This window comes from Triticum aestivum, chromosome 2A, assembly GCF_018294505.1.
Source record: "Triticum aestivum cultivar Chinese Spring chromosome 2A, IWGSC CS RefSeq v2.1, whole genome shotgun sequence".
NCBI lineage: Eukaryota > Viridiplantae > Streptophyta > Magnoliopsida > Poales > Poaceae > Triticum > Triticum aestivum.
In genome coordinates this window covers 25,001,950-25,017,102 of record NC_057797.1, presented here as the reverse complement: position 1 = coordinate 25,017,102, position 15,153 = coordinate 25,001,950, and the positions used below count along the sequence as shown (strand labels likewise).

General features: G+C 41.3%; 1 pseudogene; it reads left to right on the top strand.

Annotated features, from left to right (window-relative positions):
- The first annotated feature begins 1,516 nt into the window (after window positions 1–1,516).
- LOC123187162 (uncharacterized) lies at window positions 1,517–14,917 on the top strand (annotated as a pseudogene).
- Window positions 14,918–15,153: the final 236 nt, after the last annotated feature.

Sequence of the window (15,153 nt, the reverse complement as noted above, 5' to 3'; positions counted from 1 at the left end):
CTACTCCGTGCAGGCTACGGTGGGTGCTAGTGCCCACTCCACTGGCCCGCACAAGCACACCGGAATCTGAGGCGCGCACTGCCCTCCACGAGAGGCAACATGCAAGGGAGAGGTACAAGGCGGAGCAATCCGTGCGCTGCTACCACGGGTTGTTGGTGGAGCCCGACAAGGATGAGCGGCTCCTTGCTTGGGTCTACCGTCGGCCGCTGACGACGGTGGAGACGAACGCTCGCCGCCTACAATGGAAGAACGCGAAGGCGCTCCGACTTGCCATGGAGCAGTCGGAGCACAAGGTGGCGCAGGCAGCAACGGAGGCGACTCGAATGGCCAAGCTGAAGCGGTTGCACAACAGGGCATCCACCGGATGAAGGGGCTCATCGTCCTCTCCTACCCCTCGTCCGCCGACGGCGACGACCACAGCTCCACCTCGTCCTCCGAGAACCAAGATCCACCACTATCCGCGGATTCCGACAGCTGCGTCGCTGACCGGAAGGGCAAAGGCCAGGCAAGGAAGTGGTGATCCTGTTCGTCCTCCATTTAGATTATCGTTTTTTAGTTGTCTAAGTTAAGAACTTGTCCAACGATGAACTGTGATGATCTTTTGGATGATGTAGTCAGGTTTATGTTCATTTTGTTGTCCGGCGATTTGTTTGTCCGTTGTTTGATCACGTAGAGTAGTTCATCACATTGCATGCGTAGTATGGACATATATAGAGTGCCGGATATAACGTACGCGGATGTGAAATGTATTATTTGAGAACGCGTCCGTGGGCGTTTGAGAGTCTGGATTTGACAAGTCCGGCTGTAGATGCTCTAAGTACAAAAGTGTAGTCTTCCACGCACGCATGGTGTGTTGCCAAAACACTGAGGGTGCAGCCATTCGGAGAATCTTTGCAAACCTTGAACACTGAAACTTTGCACAATTGAACTCTTCCTCACATGTTATGTTCCCTTCGCAAAATAAGTGTTAGTTTCGAGGTAACCGGAGCACTAAACAAAAACAATGGACGTGAAATGGATCACTGAGCATGGACGCGCTGGCCAACCAACAGCCACATCCTGCAGCTGCACGATTGTGAGCAGACAGTTTATTTTTTAGATCAGTGAGCAGACAAATATAAGTATCCGGGGAAAGACCTAAGGATGTGGGCGCACGTGAACAAACTAGCTCGGCAGGCTGTCTCCAGAAAATCCGTATGTCCATGCGCGTGTCTGCCCACGCTCTTCATTGAGCTGCCAACTGCATCGGCAGATGCATGTGCGAGTTGCCAAGAAGAGACGGATGCATGTGAGCCATTTTTGGCGTGTCCCTTTTGTTAAAAGATTTGAATTCAGATCAGATCAGACAGGATATATTACGTGGAGGCATTGCTTGCGAGTTGTCCGCGGCTATTGCGTCCCTGCTGCCACGAGGATCCTCACTCTGAACATGCATGTCGATTGTGGGTCAGACTCAGTACTAGTATATATAATAACAGCTAGGTTGTGATAGGATCAAAAACCGGCCCATGTGACCACCTAGCGGAAGAGCTAGCGAGATGAGAGTTGCGGTGGTGGGAGCCGGAGTGAGCGGGCTGGCAGCGGCGCAGGAGCTCGCGGCGAGCGGTGGCGCTCGCGTGACAGTGTATGAGAAGGAAGACTGGCTTGGCGGGTGTGCCAGGAGGACCGTGGCCGTCGAGGACGGCGCCGGCCTTGTCCACCTGGACCTTTGCCCCATGGTCTTCAAGCAGGTCGGTAGTCTTTCATCCTGCATTTTATCAATGATTCGCTCATCCTATTCAATAATTTAGGGATCCTCGTCTTGTGTCATGGCAAAATCTTTTACCCCGATTAGATTCAATCAACCTGATACAAGGACAGGTTGAATTTCACTCGAATCTCAATACATCTGGTCCTTGACAGTCAACATTCACAGATTCCAGTGGATAATGACAATAAAATTTGGAAATAAAAGATTCCACCAAAAACTAAAATATGCATGTGGTATCTTCCAAGGGAGTTGTGCTAACCAAAGATAACCTCGCCTGTAGCAATTGGCCCGTTAGCAAGAAATGTAGTTTTTGTACTCACAACGAGAAAATAAAATACCTCTTTTTCCAGTGCTAGTTTACGTGTTCTATGTGGTCAGTCATTCAAATAACGTCTAAATTGTATCCGCCAACAAGTGTTGCCAACAATTTTGGTCATTGATTGGACGGTATTCTAAATAGGTTCACAACGCCGATAAGGGTGGGAGCGTATGTATTGTTATGGTCGCTTTGGCTGGGTAGAAATAATTTGGTTTGTAGTAGCAAAAACGCTTCTCCTTTCGAGGTTATTTTCCACTGCATGTACTGGCTTCATACGTGGTGTATTCTACATTGAACGGAGTATAGACCGTCGTTCAAAGCGATGTGTATGCAGTTGGAGATGGTGGTCATGGAGGTTTTTACCCAACATGGATGGCAGCATAACCTCTGGATCAGTCCACCGCCTCCTTCGAGATAGGCATAGTGTCGGTTCTATATGACTTTCCTGCTGCTGATATGTCATTTTCTATTTTTCTTTTGTCAGACCGTTGGTCTTTGGCTATGTGCATCTTAGTTGTGAAGAGGCGCGGTGTTGCTCATCATGTTATGTATCCGCTTGATGCTATATTTTGGGTTAATAAAAGCGCCTTTTATCAAAAAAATAAAACTACTCCCTAGAGCATGTCCAGATAGATAAATAGAAGTACTCTAGTTAGATCATCTACTTTTTTTGCGACTAATTATATCATCTAGTTGAAGTAACTTCATATACTCTATTTCATATATAGCCCACAACCAGTTAATACATAGGACCCCACAAGTAAATAATCCGACAAGAATATGATATTCTTATTTTGTCAAATACCATGTTACCGTTCCTACCTAGGAAAGGCACGTCTATTGTACTATAAAGGATAAGGCTCCTTTGACTCTGAAGGATTTCATAGCATTTTTAGAGAATTTTTATTGATCCTAATCTTAGGAGTCAAAGTACTGGAAAACATTCAACCAACTGAATTCAAAATATTGTCAAAATTAGTTTAACTAATGGAAAATATCCATATACTCCCTTCATTTCATAATGTAGTGCATATAGATTTTTTTAAAGTCAAACATCATAAATTTTGACCAAGTTTGTTGAGAAAACGATTTACATATAGAATGTCAAACATACATCATTAGAGTAATCATAAGATGTAGTTTCATATTTTATATATTTGGTACTGTAGATATGAAATATTTTCTCTGTAAAATTGATCAAAGTTGCAAAGTTTTTTTTTAAATCGGTAAGCACTACATTATGGAATGAAGGGAGTATTACAAAAAGGAAAGAAAAATTGCATGCACCTCAATATAAATTTAAAGTAATAACACGAAATGTTCACATTTAAAACCATTTTGATATCTTTATTTTTCAGTTAAAAATTTTAGAAATATTTTCTAAATTGGCTTAGCTATTGAAAAATATTTATATAATGAAAAAGTAAAAAAAAATCGTATGTTTAATTTGAAATGTTCATCTGATGTATAAAAATCCCATTATACGTTTTTATGTACTGTAAAATAGAGTTCATGTTTTTGAAAAGAGGGTTCATGTTTTTGAAAATAGTTGTCCATGCATGTATATATGAATAACAAAAAATGTAAAATGTGCAGAGTACAAGAAGAAAAAAGAAAGTAAATACATAAACAAATAAAGGGAAAAATGATTGTATTTTGTTTACATAAGCTAATGTTTATGTTGGAAATGGAGTTTCACTTCTTTAACATTTGTACCTATATAATGATATTTAGGTATGCCTATCATCTTAACTACTATGACTCATAACAGAATGTCTAACCTCTTAATGAACACAAAATCTCTTTTGGACATTTTAAAACATATGTTAAACTCTGATAAAAAAACATGTGTTAAACTTGTATAGTGTTATATTATGCATTGAACCAGGCAACATGCCCCAACATGATGCAATTGTTAGAGTTTCTCGGGTTGGAGATTGAAAGAACGGAGATACCCTTCTCGGTGAGCACAAAATTGGATAATGGAAGCCAATGCTACTGGAGCACTAGCAATGGTATCTCAAGCCTTTTGGCACAAAAGAGCAATGCTTTACAGCCCAGCTTTTGGTGCATGATCCGTGAGATACTTAAGTTCAAGACTGACGTGCTCGGGTAAGCAACCCAGTCAACTGGTTATCTTGATTGACCCAAAGTTAACAACTTACTGTACATCTTTTTGTGACATGTTATGTGCAGTGCTTGATTAATTTATTGTCTGCTTTGGAATTGAAGGTACCTGGATTATTATGAAAGTAACCCTGATCTTGATCAAAATGAAACTTTGGGGCGATTTGTTCAGTCGCATGAATATTCACACCTCTTCCAAGAAGCTTATCTTGTACTATTTCGAACCAACTTACTTCCTTTTTATTTAACTAGCAATTATTTATGGATTTTCCCCTAATTTTGACTTAAAATGTTTAGATTCAACCTTATTATTGACTTTCAAATCTATTATTATTCTTGTCATTCCAAGCTAGAAAGGAGTATAATCACATTATGCAGCTGAAATTACTTTTTATATCAACATTTTACGAAAAACATCAAACTAATATATTTTCATAGAATAGTAGATATTATAGACTGCCCATGCGCTATGTTTACAATATTTAGATTGCCAAAGCTTTATAAATTTTAATATTTGCTATTTAGGAGGTCAGCAGGTTAATTTGAAACAGAGAAAAAACAAATCTAGTATGAATAAACTAAGACATGAACATAAATAGTTACAAATAACGTTGAAATATTCACATAGAAACTCAAATGTGTCACTCCTACTTAGACTCTTTATTTACCTACCGGGGTTTTCCACCAAAAATAAATCTATCTCCCCCGGAAAGAAAAAGTATTTCTAGAAATATCGACTTGAATGTTGATTTCGTGAGAAAATATAACTTAATTAATTAATGCATATGAGAAAAAAATTAGGCTTGTTATTTAGATCTGAACCCAATATTTTCTATGAATATTTTTTAAAAGAGTGCATATCCTTTTTAATTTTTACTATTATAAACTTAGATTTTACATTTCGATAAACTAGAAAACCAATTTTATTAAGAGAACAAATGGAATATTTGACCTGCGGGATTAGACTACCTTTGTTACTATGAAATAACAAAAGATTTGGAAGTCAATAAGAAGGTTGTTTTGGACAAATTAGTCTACAGCCAACCAGTCCATAGAACCCACTCCAGATTTTTGTTTTGGACAAATTACTATGGAATAACAGAAGGTTTTCTGATTTATGAACATGTACTTGCTTGCAATTTAATCAATTTTGGCTAGGTGTCTAATGTGTGTGTGTGTGTGTGTGTGTGTGTGTGTGTGTGTGTGTGTTCTGCAGATTCCTATATGCACATCTGTTTGGTGCTGTCCATCACAAGGAGTTCTGGGGTTCTCTGCTGTCTCTGTGCTGTCATTTTTTCGAAACCATGACCTTTTTCAGGTGAACTTTGTTCTGACACATATGTTACTTTAACATTGCTGTCATGGTTGTGCATTTGAAGGCTAATTAATTTATTTTGTTCAGTTGTTTGGGCACCCTGAGTCCTTCATTGTCAGGGGTTGTTTGCAGTCATTTGTAGACAAGGTATGTTGGCCCTTCAGCCCAAACAAAGTTAGCATTGTTATATAGTTGGAATAGATCATTCGAACATGATATTATTAAAAACTTTAGTATTGCTGACCGAAGAATGCAACCATTGCGCACTCCCAGGCAAGAGCGGAACTGGAACGCATGGCTTGTCGAATTAAGACCAGCTGTACAGTCAAATCTGTTTCATGTGATGACGGAGGTACATGTTTTTTTTATTTCATCTGGATGGCGATTGAACAAATTACAGGCTGTTTGGTTCTTAAGTAGTGCCATTCCGTCTGTAATTTGGTTTTGTACTTTGAGCACCTTTTATGTTCATACTTGCCTACACAAATGATTTTTCATCTTATTATGGCCGCACTTGAGGACACGTTGTTCCATTGCTCGCAGGTGGTTATAGAGTCCAAGAGGAAGATGGTTCAGAAGAAATTTATGACAAGGTCATACTTGGGATTCATGCACCAGCTGCTCTGAAAGTACTAGGTGCTGAAGCTACACATGAGGAATTGAGAATTCTTGGTGCTTTTCAGTATGTCTGCAGGTAATGCATGCCTTTCATTAGTTGATGAATAATAGATCCTAGTGTGATCTGATATATCTATTGACTGATGGAAAAATTTATGTTACAGTGATGCATACCTCCACTGCGATAAAAGTTTGATGCCACAAAATTTATCTGGATGGAGCGCCTGGAACTTTCTGGGGGAAACAAGCAGGGATATGTTTGTTACCTACTAGCTAAACCTGATTCAGGTGCATGCTATGATTTTCATATGCATGATAAATTTATAATACATAAATTTAAATGGTGGCATATACATAGATGGGTTACTAATTTTGGTATATTTGCTTTATCTGGCCTTCTAGAACATTGAATCTGCTAAGACTTTCCTTGTGACGATCAATCCACCTCGTGTTCCGGATCATGTACTACTTAAATGGTGTGTGAGACATCCTGTTCCGTCTGTGGCTTCTGTGAAGGCATCTATTGAGCTTGATCAGATCCAGGGGAAGAGAGGAATATGGTTCTGTGGGGCATATCAAGGTAACTTCTTAGTTTATAAATAAGAAGGCATTTGTTCTAAAACTATTGCCATTTAGGGTTGAAATGAGCTAAAGAAAACTAGTTCTTAATTGTCTCGTCTGCCTTGAATAACAGGTCATGGTTCCCACGAATACGGACTCAAGGTATTTTCATGCGTACCTGGTCTTTCTGCACCTTTTGAAATCACCTGTCCGAGGGATGAGAGGGACAGAAGCAGAGGCTTGGATTAGATCTGCACTAGTTAATTTTTCCAATTGCAGTATTGCATAACGCTAATGTATATGCCAAGTTGATGACCTCCTAAGCTCATACAAACTTATTTCAAACATATGTAATGGTACCTCAGTCTACCTTATTGGTAAAGTCATTAATCCAACCTTTCGTTAGCATTAATAATCAGCTTAACGACCAAACTACTCCGCTAGTGGCTGGGTCTACTAATACGTCATGTACATTTTAGTGTCACTTGCATTATTAGCCGGAGTTTTTCATGGAATAGTTATGAAGGTCTGTTTGATTGGGACATATCTCATCGGTGCAGGCTGGCAAAGCAGCAGCTCAGGGTGTGCTTGGAAAGAAAGCTGACCTTCTGGTGAACACAAAGCAGATGGTCCCATCGTGGACCGAGGCTGGGGCACGTCTTCTGGTAGCAAGATTTCTTAACCGATCGATATCCATCGGTAACTTGATGTCAGTTCTTACGTCAAGCCGTATGCTAGTTATGCCGCATCTAATTATCTTGATTTCTTACCTTTATAGTTATCTTTCAGATTGCTCGAAGACGGAGGCAGCATGCTTAGATTTGGAAATGCTACTGGCAAACACCATGTAAAATTAGTCCTGCGAGTTCATGACCCAATGTTCTATTGGAAGGTCTGTGCGTACACATGCATTTTTGGATCGCTAGCTATTGTATTCCACTCCAGTTGCTAGATACGATCTGCTCATTTGGATTAGTTGTGTTTATGCTGCTGATGGTTGGCATATCTCAGATTGCAACAGAATCTGACCTTGGTTTGGCAGATGCCTACATTAACGGCTGGTGCTCTTTTGATGATAAGAAAGAAGGTCTTCTGAATCTTTTCCTGGTAAAATTATATCATAGTTCAGATTGGGCTATTTCCCCTCTTTTTTTTTCTCAGATTAAGTCTGTGATTCATTTCTCTACAGATTTTCATTACCAACAGAGGTGCACCCAAGAGCAGTAGCAGCATTGTCAGGAAAAGGTATCAAAACCTTCGGTTCTCTACTATGCTCGATTGATTGAAGTGAAGACCTATAATAAGCAGTAACTAATGAGAGGGGCCTTTTGGAGGCCGAGCACCCTGGAGGCCGTAATCTCTGTCGACCGTTTCAACATCTGGATGCGTGCTGTCAGCCTTTACAGCTCTATTACGATCGATAGTGAAAAGAAATACAACGGTGCCGTCTCTGTCGTGTTCACGATTTGTACGTGGGCCTACGGTTAACCCGCGCCTCGCGCGAACATGATGTTCTTGGTGGGCGGCTTTGAATTTGGCCCACTGCGCGGGCTGGCGAGCGGTCGATTGAGAGTAAATGTATCCTGTGGACCTGCTCGCTGACCCGTAGGTTACGCGTTTTCGGCCCGTCGACAGCTAACTAGAGCTTACGGGAGAAGATGCGCTTTCGCCATGGATGGCATGAAGTTCACTACGAGGAATCGGATGCAGGGTAATGTTCGGTTTAACTCTGAATTTTCGCTTATTTTCGGTCTTGGTGATGTCCCGTAGTTGCCGTGGCAGTGGTTTGGACTGTCGCTTTCCCGTATTTCTTCGTCTAAAATCAGATCTGGCTCCGCGTTATTTGTCTGGGCAGATTCGTTCCTCGTTTGGAAGTTGGGGTTGTCTTGAGAGATGGAGTTGGCGACGCGCGCTCGATGGATGATGGGACCAGCGGAACTGCTGGTGTCCAAGATGGCGTGATTTCCTCTGAGCCAGTGCGCAGGGATGGGCACCCCCTGGAAGACGAATCGGCTGAGCAGACGGAAGAAACATTTGTCACCGAGAGGAATTGCAGCTCGTACAATGGTCGTGGCGAAGGGGTGGGCGATTCATGCGAGCTAGGTGCTGCAAATTTTAGCGGTGATACGGCAGCATAGGATGGAGAGGATGATGGCGTGGTCGTGTTAAAGTCAAAGGGATCTTGTTGTACCAGGAGGTGACTTCCCCTGGTTTTTCATTCTAAATCTGTCACCTGATGTTTGCTATATATTTTGTGCACATGTCTTTGTGTGAAATTCAGAACAAGCCTGCTCGTGTGTCTTATTCTTTTGATGTTTGTTAAATGTATTGGTAGCGAGCGTCTGGGGATGGCACTTGTAGTGTTTTTGCATTGAGAAAATCATCTTATTTCATAATTAGTTGATATGGCGTGGTTCGCAGGATCAGAATTGGCGAGGCGACAGATGAGAGGGAGCACAGTTCAAGCAAAGTGCCTGCCCTGGAGGCTTCAGTTCCTGCTTCTGTCGACAACAAGACTGGAAATGCTATTAATTCAGCAATTGGCACTAGCTTCGGTTCTGTCGAGGAGGGTACAAATTTTACAATCTCTACTCGTGGGAAGTTGGTTTTGGTGTCCGTTACGCAAAAAGCCGTTTGAATGTACACCGGAAGAAGTGCATGCAGGAGATAGTGTGCGCCTGTGCGTGTGCGGTGAGTCACCCAGACCAACATTTTTTATCGTGCTTGTGAGGAATGATCACTCAGGTTAAATCTTAAGTGGAGTGTAGTCTGTGAATGTGTTTTCTGCAGGGTGTAAACCATTGCAGGCTAACAGCAGGTCGACTAGGTGTGGGTGCAAAGCGATGATGCAGCTGCTGAGATCAGATGATGCTGGCTGGTATGTGTGCGAGCACAGGTCAGGTCACATCCATGATCTATCAGTTAACTGTGGAGAGAAATTGCATTGGAAGTCACACCGGCACATAGATAGTTACACAAGCGACCTGGTTAAGCAACTGAGGGAGAACAATATAAGCACTAGCAAAGTTTACAGTGTTGTGGGCAGTTTCTTTGGGACGATAGAGGACGCACCATTCACGAAACGGTCCTAAAAATTAATACGCGGCAAGCTAAACCGGGAACAATGGATCAATGATGCAACCAAAACCATAGAGGCGTTCAATGCGATGAGGGCAGAGGACCCTGAATTTAAATACATTGTCCAGGATGAGATGAGGAGGGGTGGGCAAGTATGATTGAAAAATATGGGCTGCAGAAGAACCCATTCCTCACCCAGCTGTATGAGGCGAGGAGGAAGTGGGCAAAGCTATGTGTGTTTTCCGTGCGAAGATGACAAGCACACGGTGCAGTGAGAGTGCAAACGACCTCCTGAAAGGGTATGTGCCGAATGATGCCCAATGCATTTGTTTGTTAGTCAGCATGAGAATATGCAGTTTGATCGCGGTTCCGAAGAGAACTATCAGGAGAAGAGGACTAGACTAGTGAGTTGGACTTCTGTCATCTATTGCATGTTGTGACGGCTTTCGTTTCGCATTAATTACCACTAGTAATCTTATTTCTTATCAAATCCATCTGTTTGCAGGGTGATGTTGTTCTGAAGCAAAATCCATTGAGTACATGCGTCGCTGGTTTACACCAGGAGAATGTTCCAGAAATTTGGTGAGGCGCTCTATGAATGTGTGTCATATGACCTCATTGAGATCAAGCCTCGCTTCGAGTACATGGCTAGGCACATCAGAATTCTGTCATGGGAAAAGTGGTGCAAGAATGAGTTTGTGGGTCGTGCCAGCGAATCATCTGATGAGTTCAGATGCGAGTGTGGGATGTTTGAGCACTATGGGATGGTTTGTTTGCAGCCATGTGCTTAAGGTGCGTTTCGTCACATGTTTTTTTTTATGCTTTCCATCTTCTGAACTTTTGGTCGTCTGGTATGGCCAGAGCTTGAAACACTCAGAAAATGATATTTGATGCGCATCATGAGCTTCCTGTCAAGCATGTACTGAAATGATGGACCAAAGACGCTAGAGATATACTGCCGCCAGAATATTTGCGTTACCAGAAAGAACAGGGGCCGCATGAGACCGGTATTTCTGTATCGTCCCAGACTGTATGTTTGTTGTATTTGGCCTAGCTGCGGCACGATCAGTGTTGCTTTCTCTGTTAAATCAATATATGGTGCTTTGGTGTTGTGGTTTCAGAAACAATGTTTTGTTTCTTTTTATTTTTTCATGGTGATCCTTGTTGTTGCAAGAGCTGCACCTGCCCCGATTGGGCAATGAGCAAAAGGAGGAAAGTTACCTTTTCTCTGGGTAGAAAAGTCAGAAAACGAGGTGCTGCTCAGTTTGTAGGATGCTGCAAAAATATGCACAGACCCAAACACATGGTATAGAGCTCAGATGTGTCGACGGGCGGGAGGTGTTGCCGCCTATCTCTCGGTCGAGCTGAGGAAGACGACAACGCCATGGCTACGGTGTTGTTCTTGTGTGATTTTGCTGTGTTGCAATGAGTGGAGATGGTACTCTTCTTCGCCGGTATAAATAGATGGCTTCCAAATGTTTTGATTGTGAGCCTCAAAGTTCGGAATTAGATGTATGTCGTGCAAACGGCTAGTGGATCTGAATGGAACATGAGAGCGTACGCCAGCACCCATGTTCTTATACTGCACGCACTGGCTGGACATGATGGTGAATCGATAGCACGTCTGACCAGTTTGACAGCGCGTCATCGACTACATGGGCTTGACACTGTACGTAAATACAGAATACGGTGTCCGGTAGATGCCTGTGAGCTGAAAATACGTGCAATTAATGCCAGTCTGCAGCTCATCGCTATGATGACAGACGTTTGGGATTACGGCCTCCAGGGTGCTCGGCCTCCAAACAACATTTCCGGTAACTAATCATGTATATAACTATATATTGTTGGCAGGGGTTGGTGGACACCTATGCTTCTTACCGCTGGGCTGGCATCTGCTAAATATTTTCTGCGCCACACCTCAAGGAAGAACTCTGTAACACAAACTCGTCGAAACATCTCACAACACTATGATCTGGTCAGTACATGTGTTTCTTCCTTTTTTTCATTACACTAGTGTAACCAGTTTCTTCGGTCCAATTGGTAGTTACTGCAGATGCTATTGATTTTTTTGAATAGTCAACTCTATATGTCTGTAGTCTGTACTCTGTACCAAACCATTTATGTATATATTTCTGTGATCCACCATGCATTGCCGTAACTCAGTACTAACAATTCATTTCCTGTCGTATATTTGCATTCAGAGTAATGATTTCTTCTTGCTTTTTCTGGACAAAACGATGACATATTCTTGTGGAATTTTCAAGGTTTGTCAATCTTATGGTTTGGTGCTGCAGTTTAGAAACAAAGTTCAGTAATTTTGTTAATATTAGGACTACAATTAATTTTGTAGAGGGAGGACGAATGCTTAGAAGAATCCCAGATACGTAAACTGAACCTTCTAATTTACAAGGTAATACAATCATACCTCTCGAGATAATTGACAAGGTAATTGCCAGTTAGTTAGAAGTTGTTTCCTGGTCTGATGGTGATTCAGTCTTGTAACTTGCATTTAATAAAAGGCTAAAGTTGAGAGGGATCATCATGTCCTTGAGATCGGCAGCGGCTGGGGCGGCTTAGCAATACAAGTGGTCAAGCAAACTGGCTGCAAATACACTGGAATAACTTTGTCGGAGGAGCAGCTTAAATTTGCTCACGGAAAAGTTAAGGAAGCTGGCTTAGAGGTTAGTCATGTGATACTCCTGCTGTTACACGGTATCCAGTTTGTTACCTGTTGTGGGCTCTAGCTGCATGGAGTCTGAACAGAGGAAGATCAGGAATCCTTTCGATGTAGCATATTAACAAATTTATATTTGAAGTACTATAGTTCATTAAATTCATATCTTTTCAGAAAAGGTATCGATGTTTGAGATTAGTCAAGAAGCATTTTCATGTATTTCAAAAGGTACAGTTCCATGTTTTAATATTGGTCAGTAAAAATAACCATAGGAACATTTTGGGAGGAAATGGCAAAATGAATCTCGATCCAAAACGTGAGATATATAAAAAAGAAAACAAATGCATACATTTAAAGTTTATATTTTACCCTCCTCTTTCCTTTTCCTCGTATAACATGCAAATATCATTGAGAACGGAGCGGTGCTCGGTTAGCTATAGCACTCGCCCGTGAGCTCCCAAAAGCCACGTTTGAGGTGCAGCCTCCGCACCACTTCTACCTAAAGTCCTAAACAGCATGCAGTTAAGGGAGGGAACATCCCCCTTTAACCCGGTTTATTTTTACAAATGTAATTGCACTAATATTTTGATAGAATCAGATTAAATTTACTCCCTTTTGTCTTGAACTTCTATCCAACAGAGCATTGCCTAATCAAGACAACTTTTGTTGTAGTTTTGGGCCTGCTAGATATGTGAGTTGGACATTATACATCAGAACGCTCAAATTTTACCTGACAACTCTACTATTTTTTCCCACTAATTCTCAGGATCATATAACTTTCCTGCTGTGCGACTATCGTCAGATACCAGCTCGCAAATATGACAGAATCATAAGCTGGTAAGAATAGTACAAATATGATCTCGTATATATGTCCATGTATGTGTGGGTGGTAGTAAATTACGTATCCCTCTTCTGTAAATCAGCGAGATGATCGAACATGTTGGCCATGAATACTTGGACGCATTTTTTACCTGCTGCGAGTCTCACTTGGCTCAAGATGGCATTTTTGTCCTACAGGTCCGATGCTAATCTTAATTGTTTAACAGCACTAATGCTAAAAAATTCACTGAAAATATCTGCCTCTATGAGGAGGTTGTTGGGTCTAATTGCCAACATACCTTAACTTTATTCACTCTTGAACTAATTTTCATCTCTATATGTACACTTATGGGTCCATTCAGGATTTCAGGCCATCACCATGCCGGACGAACTAGGAATACATTAGAAGCCCAGGCTTCATAAAAGAATACATCTTCCCCGGGGGTTCACTTCCTTCTTTATCCCGGATAACATCTGTGTCTGCCTCTGCTAGACTCTGGTATGTTTTACGTCAGTCGGGTCGATGCTTAATTCGATACTAATGGTGGATCAATCTCGACTGACACTGGATGCACATTGAGTGCAGCATAGAGCACCTCGAAAATATTAATGGTGACCAGTATTACCTGACTCTGAGGAGCTGGAGGGACAACCTAATGGCCAACAAAGAGTAATTACCACTATGCATCCAGTAACCTTGTAAATTCGCCACAAAGTACATATACACATGCATAGTGTTGTCGTGGTATCACTCCTAATTTCTGTCCCTTTGCAGTGAAATTTTGGCACTGGGCTTTGATGACAAGTTCATCCGTGTATGGGAGTACTACTTCATATACTGTGCAGCCGGTTTCAGAACAAGGACACTTGGAGATTACCAGGTCTGTGGACCTATTATATTCTGTGTATATATATGTGCTTATAAGTATATGACTTCATACTTTTTACTCTATGTATTCACCGGGATGTCGCACTCCCTATGTGTATCTACTGCATGCAGGTTGTGTTTTCTCGTCCGGGCAACAATAAGCTGGCCCTGGCTTGAGAACTGATCCTTGATCCTCTTCGCACAGCTGCCAGGCTATGTTTATCTAGCGCTTATCTCAATAAGTCAGTTCTTCCAATGTTTGTTAGCCCCATCTGGGCTCCCGACGGCTTAAAAGTGCTTTTATCTGTGTTGTTTTAATGGTTCAATGTTTGGTTTGTACGGGCTGCAGTGTATTCTTATGCAGTGGCCCATTTCGTGTGTGCAAGTAATAAACTTGCAGATGATGCATAAACATGTGCTCAAGTATCATTTTTTGCCAAAATTTCAGTTATTTCCAAAACTAGTCGTCAACCCGTGCGGCCGCACGGGCTAGATATTTCACATAACACATAAATGTAAATTACTGAAAACATATTTATTTGTCAAAAACTACTCTGTATTATAACTAACCATTTTATTGAAAATAATAAACCATTTATGTAGACTATTATTAGGTTGGGACTAAATTATATTTCTTTAGTAAGCCGGTGATTCAATATTTGAAGGGTATCGACTGATTAACTCTAGCTTAAAGTAGACTCCATGAAAACATGAAAGCCTGCACCATATCAACACCATCATTTTTTTTTTGATGATAATGTGTAGTAGACATAACAAATAAATTACTCCTTGTGTTGTAGAATTGTAACCGGAAGCAAGCGGCATCTTGGATACTAGCTTATAACACTTTCAAGTAGAAAAAGGTGCAATAATGTGTCATCTAAATATACATGTGTCATGTGTACCTTTGTTCATTAGAGCGTTCTATATGTACCTCTACAATCATGCAAATAAATCAGTATAAAGCAAAAATATTTGCTAGCTTTTCCATGTCCCACTACTCGTACATATTTTCTCCAGACAT